A 15521-nucleotide genomic window follows, 5' to 3' on the forward strand; every position below is an offset into this window, starting at 1 on the left:
ATCGAAGCCGGACGTAACAGTCCGGGTAAGCCTCAAAACTTGGGAAGAATTCCACTTCTTCCAGGACAACCGAGCCGACCTTCTCACTGATGAAGATCCTGCCCGTTGCGATCGGCATATGCTCGGCATACCTCCAGGGGTTGGTGTGCGAGCATGCAGGGAGGTCCTTAGCCGAATTCCTTTTCGGCTCCTTGGAACTTCCCATGGTCCTGATGTATTCGTGTGTCTCACGGAGTTTCTTGTCCATGATGGCTTCGAGCGTCCGAAACATCTCCTGGGCGTTGGTTGGGATGGGGTCCGGGGTGGCGGAGGTAGACGGGAGTGATACTTCCGTCGGTGTAGGAGTTGGGGTGGTGGTGGAAGGCGGAGCGACTTCTTGCTCCGACCCAGCGTAATCCACTTGGTCCTACTCATAGTCCAATTCTTCGGCCATGAGGTTCTTCTCCGTTGTCTCCGACATTTCCGACATACGTTCCGCGTTGTCGGTATCCAGGCGACACTCGTGCATGGACTGAGCCATGACAACATCGGGTTCCACCGTGATCTAGACGGTGGGGATCTGATCCATGGGGACCACAGAGTCTGGGGATGCCTTTGGGAACAGTAAGGCCCTCAAGTCTTCGGTGGCAAGGTACGGTCCAGTGGCGTTCTTCTGGAAGCCACGCACCCATTTGCGTAGCTTCTCTCGAGAAGCGTCCCTAACCTCCGCTGAGGGAGGGTTATTGAACGCCTCAACCAGGCGTTCCTGGTAGACCGTACAGTTCAGTGGGTCCCAGAACTTCAGATCACCTTTTTGTTTGCGCAAGGGGTGTGAGTCCTACACGCCGTGTGCCCATAAAAGTGCGGGCGCTTCACTCCACAGAAGCCCTGGTCGCACTTCACGTACTCCTCCTGTAAGAGAAAGAGGACATGAGTATGGGGGAGTCATAAGGATGACTTCTATTTTAAGGTTAAGTATTAAGTGATTAATCTTTAACCTAATATTCAGTGGTAGAAATACTGTGACGTTCAGAGAGTGGGCGGAAAAGAAGGAGATAGACACATCCTCCGTGTAACCCGCCCGGCCGGTTACCGTAACCTTATCCGTAGGCAATTTGTTGTGACCGAGGACACAGGGCAGAATTCCACATAGCATGCCGTGTAGGCAGTGGGAATTTCTAGTGGGGATTGCCAAGGATATAGAACTGGGACTGAGGCCACTCAGACCCAAGGATAGGGAACGTAGAAGATTCCATAGGGTAACGGTTTCCGGTAACCGGCCGTGCTAAGAAACACGCAACATGCTGGAAGTCTGTGATATGCAAGAAGACAGCATGGTTACTAATGGAACGGTAAGACAATACCTATCCATTATGTAATCAAACCATCTGGTTGCGATGTAGGGTTATCAACATCAGATGATAGCTAGTAGAAGGGGGTGCAAGTCGCCTTGACGCCTCCGGAAGGCTCCGGAAGACCTCCGGCACGCCGGAGGCCGCTCCAGCAGAGTTTCTGGCATTAAGGAAGACAATATAGAAGTCAAGAGTAATACCAGGGTGGCGGCCGCCGGCACAGCGGCGGCACGCCGGCGGGGAGCGGCGGCTCCGGCAGCCGGAGGTTGCCGGATTGGTGACAGGAACAAGGATGGTTATAGCAGAACCGGACTGCCGGAAGCGGATGCCGGCACTCCGGGGGCCGGCCGGCGGGCGGACGGCCAAGCTATGAGGAAGGTGGAGAGCCATCGGCTGGAAGCCGGCGGCAGTCGGCAGTCCCCCGGCACACGGAGGACTGGCGGCCATGGGGTGAGTCACCAAGGTAGGAGGTGGGTATCGCCGACAGTGGAGGCGGCAAGGGACCGGCACCCAGATAGTGAAAGAGACAGAGGGAGGGATGTAAGGGGTCCAGCCATGGACTCCCAGACATCCCCCCTGAGAGGGTGTACCCATGATAGAGGCTGGCTCTATCAACCAGAAGCAGGGGCCGCAGAGGACCGGGAGCTAGGGTAGCCCAAGGGAGGGCTAGGGGACACCCAAAGAGGGGGAGACCTCTGCATACAGAGCACATCCAGTGGCTAACCCCATAGGACACTATGAAGGGTATATGTACCAGAGCGGACTGCACACAGAAGCTCAAGGTAGCCCTATCACTCCACCCTAAGGAGGAGTTGTAGGACAGGGGACAGATGGGTATAGACAAACCTAAGTATAGGCTAGGCTATACAAGCGATAGGTGGGGAGGGGAGAAGATAAGTGTCTTCCATGAAAGGGGGTTCTGTACCAGAGCGGCCACTAGGGAAGGGAGGACACTCCCTAACCTAAGATAAGGCAGCCTGACTGAAACGGTGCATGGGTACAGTTTCAGCAGGGAACAGAATTACCCTTCCAAAACCTAACCTAGAGCAGGGCTAAGTGCCCTGAACTAGGAAGGATAGAAGACATATCGCTATCGCAGGACAGTTGTAGACTAGTCCTAGCCATAGAGGAAGGGCTAGCCGTTCCTCACTCTCAGGCGCAACCCTAAGGGGGGTTCATTCCCTTGGGGAGGACTGAGAGGCGATAATATACTCTGGTAGGCGCTTGATCCCTTTACATGGTAAGGGAAGCAAGGCTATACAGAGGGAATGCCAAGGGCAGGGGGATGAAGGAAGCATATTGGGGTCCTACATGTAGGTTAGGTTAGGAAGGAACACTAACTAACCTATCCCCTATATGGTCCCTGAAGGCGAAAACACTTGCATCACAGTCAATAGTATTGTAAGATAATGCCACTATCTTCATAAGTTAGCCTAGGATCACTAATAAAATCATGCATGAACACTGATATATAGGCACTCTGGCCTGGGGGCTATAGTAGCCAACTGGTATGAGGTCAATCGATGACCGATAAAAAAGCGTCAAAACACGATATAAAAGTTCCTAGCTATGAAGACTAAATAAATTAATGTTATCGATTAGTAAATGAGGCCGGAAGCGTTGTTGTGGCTAACTAAATAAGGCATGCATAACAACAACGACGCCATAAAATGGTGGGTCCGGTAGAGGCACAGCTCTGCCACAAAACAACAAATATCTCGGAAAGTAATATTTACTTTACGGTCAGAGCTTAACTAAACAATACTGGAACCTTGTACTCAACTTTCCAGAAGAAGGCGAGGCCGAAGGTAGCGACATAATAAAGATGCAAAGCGATAAGTATAGCACAGGGAAAATCCGTCTAAGTAGGGCAAGCTACTGTACAAAGGATGAGGACGGACGTGGCGTCATCTAGCGGTGGCGCCCGTTTGTTTACGTCTCGAGTACCAAAAGTAGCCACGGAAGGGATTAGCTGTGGAACAGCTCCCCAGCTATTCTCTGTCCCTCCATATCGAAGTGTTAACTCTGTATGGGGTGCAGATAGCTATGTGGCGCGTTAATACATGCGTCCCCTGTTGATATACGATGTCTTAAAGGGAAACCTTTAGGATACTCGCTCCAGAAGTTAGAATTCTGTGATAACCTGTGGTTAAATTCTCTGGGAATATCTTAGTAGTTATATACCCAAGGAAGCTACCAAAAAGGAACCTTACATCAGGACGCCATGGCTTGAGCCCAAAAATATATATATATACTGTATATATATATATATATATATATATATATATATATATATATATATATATATATTGTAAGGACAGTGAGACAAGCGTCACCAAGATCAACTGATACTTTATTTGAATGCGCACGGAAATACATTACAAGGTGCGGACGGAAACGTAGGATTACGTTGGCGCCAAGTCAGATTGAAGTGCCCGCCAAAATATATGTGTTTTCTTACACTTACAAATATATAAATTATGGGTTAACAAAAACATGTTATGAAATGATACATATATCAAAATGTAGCTCTGGTAGAGCGGAATATATATACATAGGACACCACAGTGTGGCGAAGAGAGAATTTAAATAAATAAGTAGTTTGTCGATTTTCTGGACGACGAAGGGATCGATGTCCTTACAAGTACTCCCCCCCCCAAGACATCGGGCGGCGTAGAGGGCTGATGATCAATCTTCGTATCTCTTCGGGCGTCGGAGGGTTCCTCTTGTTTTTGAACGGAGGGGCGCGCTGGCGGTCGGTGTAAGGATCTTTTCCTCTTGACGTCGTTTGATGATTTTTACCTTCGTTGGGCGGCTTGTTTTGTGGCGGAACTCTGGGTCTGCCAGGTCCAGCGGAGGCGGTGTCGCTTCCTTCGAGAAACGCTGGTTTCACGCGGTCTATTGAGACCCAGTCCTCTTGGCCATGGACGTCGAGAAGGAAGGCTTTCGTTGTCTTTTTAATTACCCGGTAGGGACCTCGATAAGGTCTAGTCAGTGGTTGTCGATGAGCGTCGACACGGACGAAAACGTACTTGCAGTCATCCAGGCTTTTTGGCTTGAAGTGCTTGGTTCTGTCCTGGTAAGTTTTGAGACACGGCCTGAACTTCCTGGCGATGTCCCTTAGGTGATCCAGCTGCGTGTCGTCGGTTGATGAGGGAAAGAATTCGCCAGGAACTGCGAGCGCTTCCACGTAAACTTTTTCGGCGGGAGAAGGTTCGCCGTCTGCGCGAGGGGCGGTGCGAAGGCCGAGGAGTACCCAAGGAAGTCGTGATTTCCAGTTCCCGTCGGTGCAGCTCGCCATCAGGGACGCCTTGAGGGTGCGGTGCGTTCTTTCGACCATGCTGTTTGCCGCGGGGTTGTATGCCGTGGTGCTGTGGAGCGTCGTCCCCATTAGGTTCGCCAAAGCAAGCCATATTTCTGGGAGGAAAGCGGGGTCTCTGTCAGTCGTGATGTCGTCAGGAACGCCAAACCTGCTCACCCAGCTTGACAGGAGGGCTTCGGCACATGCTTGAGTCGTAGCTTCGGTCATCGGCGATGCCTCCAACCACCTCGTGGAGCGATCGATGATCGTGAGTAGGTAGCGAGCGGATCCAGAAGGAGGCAATGGTCCCACGACGTCGATGTGTATATGTCCGAAACGTCTTTTTGGCTGGGGAAAATCGCCCACCCCCGATTCGGTGTGACGGCTGACCTTGCTTGACTGGCAGTTGATGCATGACCTCGCCCATTCCCGGGCGTCCTTTTTTTATCCCTGGCCAGACAAACTTTTCAGACAGAAGGCAAGCGGTGGTGCGTCCTGAGGGATGTGAAAGTCCATGGATGATATCGAATATTTTCCTTCTGCAGGAGGCTGGTACCCAGGGACAAGGGCGGCCCGTGCTGGTGTCGCAAAGAATAGTTACTCCTGCTGGTCCGAGGGGAACCGCACTTATCTTGAGCGCGGATGGCTCCGTCAGGTGAACCTGTGCTTCTCGGTCGGTGCGTTGTTCGGTTGCGAGATTGGCGTAGTCGATTCCCAGGTGGATCGCGTCAATTTCAATCCTTGAAAGGGCGTCCGCGACTGGGTTTTTCTTTCCCGGGACGTAACGTATGGTGCACCCGAATTCGGCGATTGATGCGAGATGACGTTGTTGTCGGGATGACCATGCGTCCGTTGATTTCGTGAAGGCGTGGACGAGGGGTTGATGATCCGTTGCAATCGTGAAGGGGGTACCCTCCAAGATGTGCCTGAAGTGGCGGACGGCGAGGTAGACGGCGAGGAGTTCCCTATCAAAGGTGCTGTATCTTGTTTCGGCGGGTTTCAATTTCTTGCTGAAGAATGCCAGCGGTCGAGGAGAACCATCGACGAGTTGCTCAAGCACAGCCCCGCAGGCGACGTTGCTGGCGTCGGTCGTTAGTCGCAGGGGCGCGTTGTCGTCGAAATGAGCCAGGGTGGTGGCATTCGCAAGGGCATCCTTCGTCCGAGCGAATGCCTGTTGCTGGGGCAAGCCCCACTCGAGTTTTTTTGCTTTTCCTTTCAGACGTCGTCGAGGGGTGACAGGGTTTGTGCGATGTTGGGGATGAAGCGCCTGTAGTAATTGACCATTCCCAAGAACTCCTGAAGTTGGCGGATGGTCGTAGGTACTGGGAACTTCCTGATGGCGTCGACTTTGGTTGTCATGGGTTTTACCCCGCGCGAGGATACACGGTGACCAAGGAAATCCACTCCCTCCGCACCGAACGTACATTTGTCGAAGCGTACGACTAGGCCGTTCTCCTGTAGGCGCTTTAGGACGGTGCGGACGTGTTCCCGGTGTTCCTCCTTGGTTTTCGAGAATATCAGGATGTCGTCGACGTAGCAGACGCAGAAAGGTAGGTCACCCAGAATGCTATCCATTAGTCGTTGGAAGGTTGCCCCGGCGTTGCGTAGACCGAAGGTGTAGGATCCGAACGGCGTTACAATGGCAGTTTTCGGGATATCTTCCGGGAATACGGGGACCTGTAAGTAAGACTTGAGAAGGTCCATCTTGGTAAAAAACTTTGCGCCGTGCAACACGTTCGTTAGGTCCTGCATGTTGGGCAGTGGGTAATGATCGGGCGTTGTGATGAGGTTGAGGCGCCTGTAGTCGCCGCAAGGTCTCCAGGACCCGTCCGGCTTTTTAACCATGTGCAGGGGTGATGCCCAGGGGCTCGATGCTTTCTTACAGATACCCATGCGTTCCATGTCCTCGAAGGCGCGTTTGGCATCCTTCAGTTTCTGAGGCGGGAGGCGGCGGAATTTGGCGTGAGTGGGAGGTCCTGTCGTTGTGATGTGGTGGTAGATACCATGCTTGGACGGGGAACCTGGCGAGTGTCGGAGCTCGGGGTTGAAAACCTCGGGAAACTCTCGTAGGAGGTCGGCGTAGGGATGCGTTGTTACGGCGGATACGGACATTGTTGCAGGGCCGTGTTCTAGGGCGCGAGACTGGCTGGTTCCCGTGTCGATGAGACGTCTGTTAGCGACATCGACAAGGAGTCCATGGTGGGCGAGGAAATCCGCACCGAGGAGGGGGCGATTGACGTCGGCGATAGCGAAGGGCCAAGAATACGAACGGCCCATGATAGATATCTTGAGGGTCTTGATTCCATAGCACCGTATGGGAGATCCATTGGCGGCGATGAGTGAGGGAGCATTTTTGTCGGGACCACGGTCTAGGTCGGACTTCGAAGGAGGGAACGTTGACTGCATTGCACCGGTGTCCACCATGAGTCTACGGTTGGAAATGGTATCGAGGATACAGAAACCAATCTTGTTATGGTTAACTGCGGCCGCTATGGTGGCAGGTGGATGCTTCTGGCGTCATCTTCTAGGGAAACTGCATGGTGCTCTACATTTCTTGGCGTCACTGCCGAACTGTTGGTGGTAGAAGCACCATGCTGGGTTAGGCCTAGGGTTTGGTCGCGTCGGTTGCGGTGGTTTCTTTCTTGATAGAATGTTGATCTCGTCGTCCTCGAGGGCCATTGCCGAGGAGTCTATGGAAGAGCAGCTGCTGAAGGAGGAGAACGGAGGCGGTGTTGACGATGATGCTCCGAGGCGAGATGCTTTGGAGGCCTCGTGGAGCTTCTGAGCCTTCGACAGGAGTTCGTTCATCGGGAGCGTGTCGGCGTCTGTTAATTGGGCCCGTACGTCCTGTGGTAGGCGTCGAAGAAAGATCTCGCGAGATAAGCTAATCTCACGTCGTCGGCCGTTGTTGTCTGTTTCGGGGAGCATGAGCAGGCCGGTTAGCTCGTCCCACGCCTCGACAGGAGAGATGTCACCCATGGGCTTGCCGGCGAGGTCCAGTACTTTCTGTGCCCTTGCTGAGACGGAGAGGGAGTAGATGCCAATGAGTTTCGTTCTCAGGTCGTCGTATGAAACTTGGCCGGCCTGGGCGTCGAGCCATGGGGAAATCTTGTCGAATACTTCTTCAGGTATGGAGGTGAGAACGATGTCAGCCTTGGCGCAGGAGTCGCTGAGTCTAGCGACGCGGAAGAGTACGTCCGCTCTCAGGAACCAGGAAGCAGTGTTGTGTTGAGAAAAGGGCGGCAGTTTGACTTTGGGCGTGGAGGCGAGGCCGTTGGGTGCGATGGGCGTGTTGCTTCCTGCATCGTGGCCAGACGACGAGTTGGCGAAGAGGGGAGAAGTTGATATGTCGGTTAAGCTCATCCTACTGCCTTACGTTCACCGAAGTGTGGGAGAACCAAAGGCAGGTTCTTGCCTAAGGTAACGGAGTATGTAGAAGGTAGCACGGCCGTAATAAGTCCGTTAATGGCAAAGCCAAAACCGCTGATGCTACTTTCAACTCCGGGGTCACCAGTTGTAAGGACAGTGAGACAAGCGTCACCAAGATCAACTGATACTTTATTTGAATGCGCACGGAAATACATTACAAGGTGCGGACGGAAACGTAGGATTACGTTGGCGCCAAGTCAGATTGAAGTGCCCGCCAAAATATATGTGTTTTCTTACACTTACAAATATATAAATTATGGGTTAACAAAAACATGTTATGAAATGATACATATATCAAAATGTAGCTCTGGTAGAGCGGAATATATATACATAGGACACCACAGTGTGGCGAAGAGAGAATTTAAATAAATAAGTAGTTTGTCGATTTTCTGGACGACGAAGGGATCGGTGTCCTTACAATATATGTATATATATATATATATATATATATATATATATATATATATATATATACAGATATATGAATATATATATATATATATATATATATATATATATATAAATATTTATATATATATATATATATATATATATATATAGGCCTATGTATGTATATATATATATATATATATATATATATATATATATATATATATATATATATATATATATATATATATATATATATATACATATATACTGTATACAAATACATACAGTATATGTATATATATACACATATATATGTATGTATATATATGCATATAGTATATATATATATATATATATATATATATATATATATATATATATACATACATAGATATGTATATATATATATGTATATATATATATATATATATATATATATATATATATATATACTGTATATGTATATGAACATATATCACAAGCACAAGTGATTTCAATCAATGTAAATATCACCCACGAATGGCATTTAATACCGAATTCTATCTTGGGAATATGTATCCACTTGGAATTCAATTTTATGGTAACAGCTTCTGGCCGGATGGAGATTCGAACCCCCACTTGTGGGCCGGAAACCATGCCAGCAACGACTCTACCGACAGAGCTCAGTTGGTAGAGTCGTTGCTGGCATGGTTTCCGGCCCACAGGTGGGGGTTCGAGTCTCCACCCGGCCAGAAGCTGTTACCATAAAATTGAATTCTAAGTGGATATATATTCCCAAGATAGAATTCGGTATTAAATGCCATTCGTGGGTGATATTTACATATATGTATATATATGTATTTATATATATGTACAGTATATGCATATATAAGTATATGTATGTAGGCTATATATTTATTTATATATATATATATATATATATATATATATATATATATATATATATATATGTGTGTGTGTGTGTGTGTGTGTGTGTGTGTGTGTGTATGTATATACAGTAAGAACAGATGGAGTTGGAGGAGAAGGCGTTGGAATGATAATGACAACGAGAGCAGAAAAGGCATTAACGGATGGAGCGCTGTAAATAGTAGATTGTTACTTGCAAAGTTTAAATAAAAACAATGCAATATGAATATTATATTTTGCTATGCACCAACAAATGATTCCTCTGAAGAAATGAAAGATGAAGACTATAAAGAAATGCAGAGTGTAATACATAAGATCCCAGAGAGAGATATGAAAATTGTAATTGGTGACTTCAATGCTAAAGTTTGAGGGAATAATCAAGGTATAGAGAATGTGATGTGTTGAGGATCTTGGAGAAGTTGCAAATGAAAATGGAGCACATTTTATAAAGTTATTGTTCAATAAACAATCTTGTTATTAGAGGTTCACTCTTCAAGCTCTAGGACATCCACAAATATTCATGGACTTCATCATGTGGCAATTACAAAAATCAAATAGATCACATAGCCATTAATAAAGAGAGAAGGACTCAGAGAAATGTAATTAGCTATAGAGGTGCAGATATTGGCAGTGATCACCAGCTTCTCATTGCCACAATAAAATTAAAACTGAAAGCATCCAACAGAAATCTAGATAGAATACCTAGGTTCGAAACAGGTAAGCTTCTTGGAGATGAGCACAGAGAAACATTTGCAATTAACATGAAGTAGCTGTTATTTGTTGCTTGTTTCAACATTTGTTTGAGTTCTTCTTTATCTACATACCTTACCATATTTTCGTCATTTATTTGTTCAAGTATTATAATTATTGTTTCTTCAACTGGCATAGTAGTGTAAAGGAATTCTATGTCGTAGCTGACCATATAGTTATCACTATTTGTCTGTATATTCTTCAAGTCATCTATAAGCTGCATAACTATATGGTTAGCTATGACATAGAATCCCTTTACACAAATGTGCCAGTTGAAGAAACAATTAATATATTACTTTAACAAATAAATGACGAAAATATGGTAAGGTATGTAGATAAAGAAGAACTCAAACAAATGTTGATACAAACATTTGCAATTATTATTATTCTTATTATTCTTATTATTATTATTACTATTATTATTATTATTATTATTAGCCTAGCTACATCCCTAGTTGGAAAAGCAACATGCTATAAACCCAAGGGCTCCAACAGAGAAAAAAAGCTCAGTGAGGAAAGGAAATAAAGAAATAAATAAGTGATTCCTATACTCACTATGGTGCCCATCAACAACAACTCTTTGCGATCTATTACTTAAAAATTCAATAAAGATGCTAAGAAACGACCCACCCTCTCCCAACTATTTTAGTTTGAAAACAAGGGCCTCATGATTAACACGGTCAAAGGCAGCACTAAAATCAAGGCCAATCATACAAACTTCGTGACCACAATCAAGGGATTTCTGTACAGCACTGGAGGTTGTAGGAAGGGCATCACATGCTCCAAGGCCTTTAAAAAAACCAAATTGCAAACTAAGGAATAAATTACTTTCAGAAAATATATTAAGACGTTTTGCCAGAAGACGTTCAAAAACTTTGGATAAAATGAGAGTTGTGGAAATTGGGCGGTAATCAGTTGGACATGGGTTACTACAAACACATTCACATAGAGGAGTAACATTACCAATTCTCCAAGTGCTAAAAGCTCCTCTTCTTGCTAATTTGCGCAAAATAACAGATAAATTTGGAGCTAAGAAATCTGCAGTCTTCATAAAAAACAAAGGAAAAATACAATTTTTGGTCTACACCTTCATAAGCATCAAGGTCCATCAACAGAGCTTTAATTTCACGAGATTGAAAAGCTAAACTAGTTAGTTTAGCTTCAGGAAAATAGGAATGAGGAAGTTCAAGTTTTTCATTACTCTATTTACTATCAAAAACACCAGCCAAAAGGGTTGTCTTTTCCTTTGGACAGTGAGTAAAGGAGGAACTGTTGCATCTACACCAAAGAGTGCAGATTTAAGGGTAGACCAACATTTATGTTCTTGAGTTGTACCAGAAAGGGTTTCTTTTATGGTTAAATTGTATTCCTTTTCAGTTGAAGCATAAACTCTCTGAGCAAAAGCTATGAGCTGAGTATAGTTATTCCAGGTCAAATCTGATCTGTTACCCTTCCAAAGATGATAGGCCTCCTGCTTCTCCAAATAAGCATGTCTACAATCATCATTGAACCACAGTTTGCCCTTCACTCGGTACCTTAGCACACAAGAAGGGATACGCCTATCAATTATGTTGACTAGATCCTCATTCAAAGAGACAACAGGATCAACACTATTATATGATGGTGACCAATTCAAGCCCAAAAGATCATGCAAAAGCCCATTCCAGTCTGCTTGAGATTTTATATAAGTTTTACAAGAGTATGATACATCAGGGACAGGCTGCTCAGTCTTCACTACTAATGAAATCAAGGCATGATCAGATGTCCCGACTGGAGAACCAGCCTTACTTGTTACAACGCCAGGGGAGTCAGTGTAAACGAGGTCCAAGCTATTATCAGACCTGTGAGTAGCTTCACTTATGATTTGCTCACAGCCTGATTCAGAGGCAAAGTCTAAAGCTTTTAATCGGTAGGAGAAACAGAACTTAATCACTCCCTATGGTGAGCATTGAAATCACCAACAAAGACAAAAGAAGCCTTTCTATCATCTTGTATCTTAGCCATAATGATAAGAAGACAATCGAAGATAGAATTATCCATGTCTGGATTCCGGTAGATCAAACACAAATAAAAGTTGTTATGCCTGCCACAAACTTTTAATACCTGAATCTCATGACATTCACATTCGTAGCAGGACTTATGAGAAGCAGGGCACTCAGTGCTAATATACACCACCATTCCCCTGGCTCTAGGAATGGCATCATGTTTCAACATTATTGGCTTCTTAAAACCAGTTACAAGGAGCTCAGATGAGTGCCTTATATTAGAAACCAAAGTTTCTGAGCACAAAAGAATATCATACTGTCTGGACGCAATTGTAAGGTCTTGAATATTTGCATGAGGACTACGAATATTGCAAGACAGTAGACGCCATTGACGATATCTAGGACGTACTGGTCCCGGATTTCGCTCAATGTCTCCAGACAGCATAAGAATTAGTGAGATTCTTATGGGGAGTTAAATGGCTGGACAGGATTAGAAATGAAACTATAAGAGAAATTACTCAAGTGCCATATGTGGATGAGATTATGGTAAGGGGTAGATGGAGATGGTTTGGGCATGCTCTTCGCACTCCCCAAGAGAGATTAGTTCACCAAACTTTCAACTGGGCTCCACAAGGCACTAGAATAGTTGGAAGACCCAGGCCTACATGACTGAGGACTATGAGGCATGAAGTAGTAGATGATGAATGGAGAAGTATTGATTTAAAAGCTCAAGATAAAGGCACATTGGCGAAATTTAACCTAGGCCCTTTGCTTCCATAGGCATGGGAGATGATGATGAAATCTTGGTGAATGATTAGCTATCTGTTCAAGGAATTCCTTTCTTGTTTTCACAAGCATCACAGTAAATTATAAGCATTATGTTTTCAGACATCTTATTGAAAACGTCTAATTAAATTTATATGAGAGAGAGAGAGAGAGAGAGAGAGAGAGAGGGGGGGGGTAGTATTATGTCCAACGATAATTGTGGCCAGCATTTTAGGATTTATAACTTTTAATGTGTGATATTTTAGTCTATACAATATTTTCTTCGTTTAGGTAGTAAGTAAAGATGGAGCTGTATTGTGTCAAGTTCCCAGACATTGTGAAAAGCCCTTTAAGTGGTACTTTAGCAAATTTCTTAAAACAAAATAGTTCACCCTTGTGACTGCCTTTGGTATCATGTAATGATGCCACAAATTCCTGTATTTATCATCAGGTAACTTTTCAACAAACGAAATAAAATATTTTTGGTATTTCAATTCTAGTATAGTCAGATATTTTTATACAAATTTTCCATTTCATATATATAATTCCCAATTATATTATATGTTTGAAATTGCAAATTATCTCCTTTTCGTTCACACATCTTCCTACACTAATTGTTTGGCCACATGGTAAAGGTAGAGGAAGCTCTTTAGCAATGGTGAGAAGTATTTTCTTGTAAAAGAAGGCTGAGGAAATATTTTAATTCTTTAATTTTTCCATGTTTTGAATACCATTCTCTAAATTAATTGAGTTTGAGCTGCTCTTACTCATCCTAATCTGTCGGATAATTCCGGTTCAATAAATCCCTCTCCCTGATCTGGATGTAATCTGGCATCATAATTCAGTTAGTTCTTTTTGCATGTTGCATAAGATTTTTCATAATTCTGACCATCCTTTGCTTTCAGATCATCCCGGACTGTAACATCTACTATAGTATGTAGTATTAGGGTTGTAGTTAATTGTAAGTCTTTTAAGAGTTCTGTACATTTCAAAGACATTAAATTATGGCTTAAAAACTCTGGAGAGACTTCTATATCTTGTTAAAGGATATTCTTATCATATATAAGAACACAATTTCCACCAATCACAGACAAGTTCTTCATAAGGAATTTGTATCTACTAGATTTTCCTAACACAGCAAAAATAATGACTAAATTGACATCAGCTGAGGAGCTGGGAATCTGAATGCTGCAGCCTCTCGCAGGAAGGCTGACGGGGTAGTTTTCTCACATTTCTCCACCCCGCTGCTGCTACTTCTAACGTTCTGGATGATCTGTAATGCTGTAGTGAAGTTCCTTAGATTCATAGAATATCGCTATGGGTTATATGCCTGGCAAACTTTGCCATTACTGCATCTCTTCTTATCAGCACGCAATTGCTCCAGATGAAGGCTGTTCGGTGGAGAACAGTGTTCATATTGTTTCCTTGTTTCAGGAATTTGCAGCTTTACAGCCACTACAAAATAAGATATTGCCTCTGACCAATGGTCCAGCCAGGAGCAGGCCTGAAACTTTCGACATAGCTATTGCCTCCATGTTATGTACCTCCAGAGCAGAAAAGGATGAAGGTAGGTGTATCAACTTGACACTGGACGTGCCTGGTATCAGGTTTAAAACGTTTGGGTCGATCGGAAGAGGACTAGGGTTTGCCTCTCTTTGCACATAAAACTTCCTGTCGAGACAAGGCAGGTGGCGGCAATCTAGATTGTCTCGATCTCATGGTATCCCAAGTCTGGTTCGAAAAGGGCATATCAAACTTTTGGCGAGTGGTCTGTGATTCAGGAAAGAACCCATCAATTGTAAAACACCTTAGCATTACCTGACCACGAGGCAGTTTGCGGAATCGTTCATACGATGAATGAGGCTCATTACTTTAAGAAAATGAGATGTCAACCCCAGTTCTGTCAGTGCCTCTACAGAAACGACATCTGTTGTTCCTGCTGCTGCTTCAGTCACCTGTTCTGGGGAGTCCTCTATGGCAATCAATGTTGAAGAATTTGGAAATCTGACTAAAGGTCTAGGTTCTTGTTTTGGGAGTCTTAGGGTTTTCAACCCTCTCTTTCCTCACTCCTGAAGTGTATGTAGCACGAGCTGAGTTACTCGTTGTTCACAAGATGGAGATGGGCGAGAAGGCTTAGTTTACCTGTCTGACACCAAATACTGCAGTGACCTCTCAAGATTTCTGTCATGTCCCACCAAGATTCTCTATATCTTTGAGCAGAGAAACATGGTGAAGAGAATGTTCTATTTCAAGGGATGACTGCTTCCCATACGCAGAGGGGGTTAACGCATGGAAATGGTGGATATGGTGCTGTAATCCTTTTCCTCTCGTATTGGTGCAGTGATTTTGCCTGTAACCCTGAAAAGTCTAACTACTATAATTTAGGATTTGATGAGGATGTAGATCTAGTATTCTCATCTCTAGATGTACCCGTAACCTGATGCAATGACCTAGACAATGGTGAGTTTATTTTGTACACACCTGAGCGTATTGTTGACATGCTTAAAGCGGCATAAGATTATTCTGCTTGCGGTCCCATACAGAACTATCAGCAGAGCATTCAGCGAGTGTGCTAACTGGGGAATTTGTTCAGACGGTAAGCGTGCTCCTGATCGATTCTGTTTAGCGCCATAGTCAGTGAGCACTTTTCTGTTCAGTACC

Source organism: Palaemon carinicauda, chromosome 4 (genome assembly GCF_036898095.1).
Source record: "Palaemon carinicauda isolate YSFRI2023 chromosome 4, ASM3689809v2, whole genome shotgun sequence".
Lineage (NCBI taxonomy): Eukaryota > Metazoa > Arthropoda > Malacostraca > Decapoda > Palaemonidae > Palaemon > Palaemon carinicauda.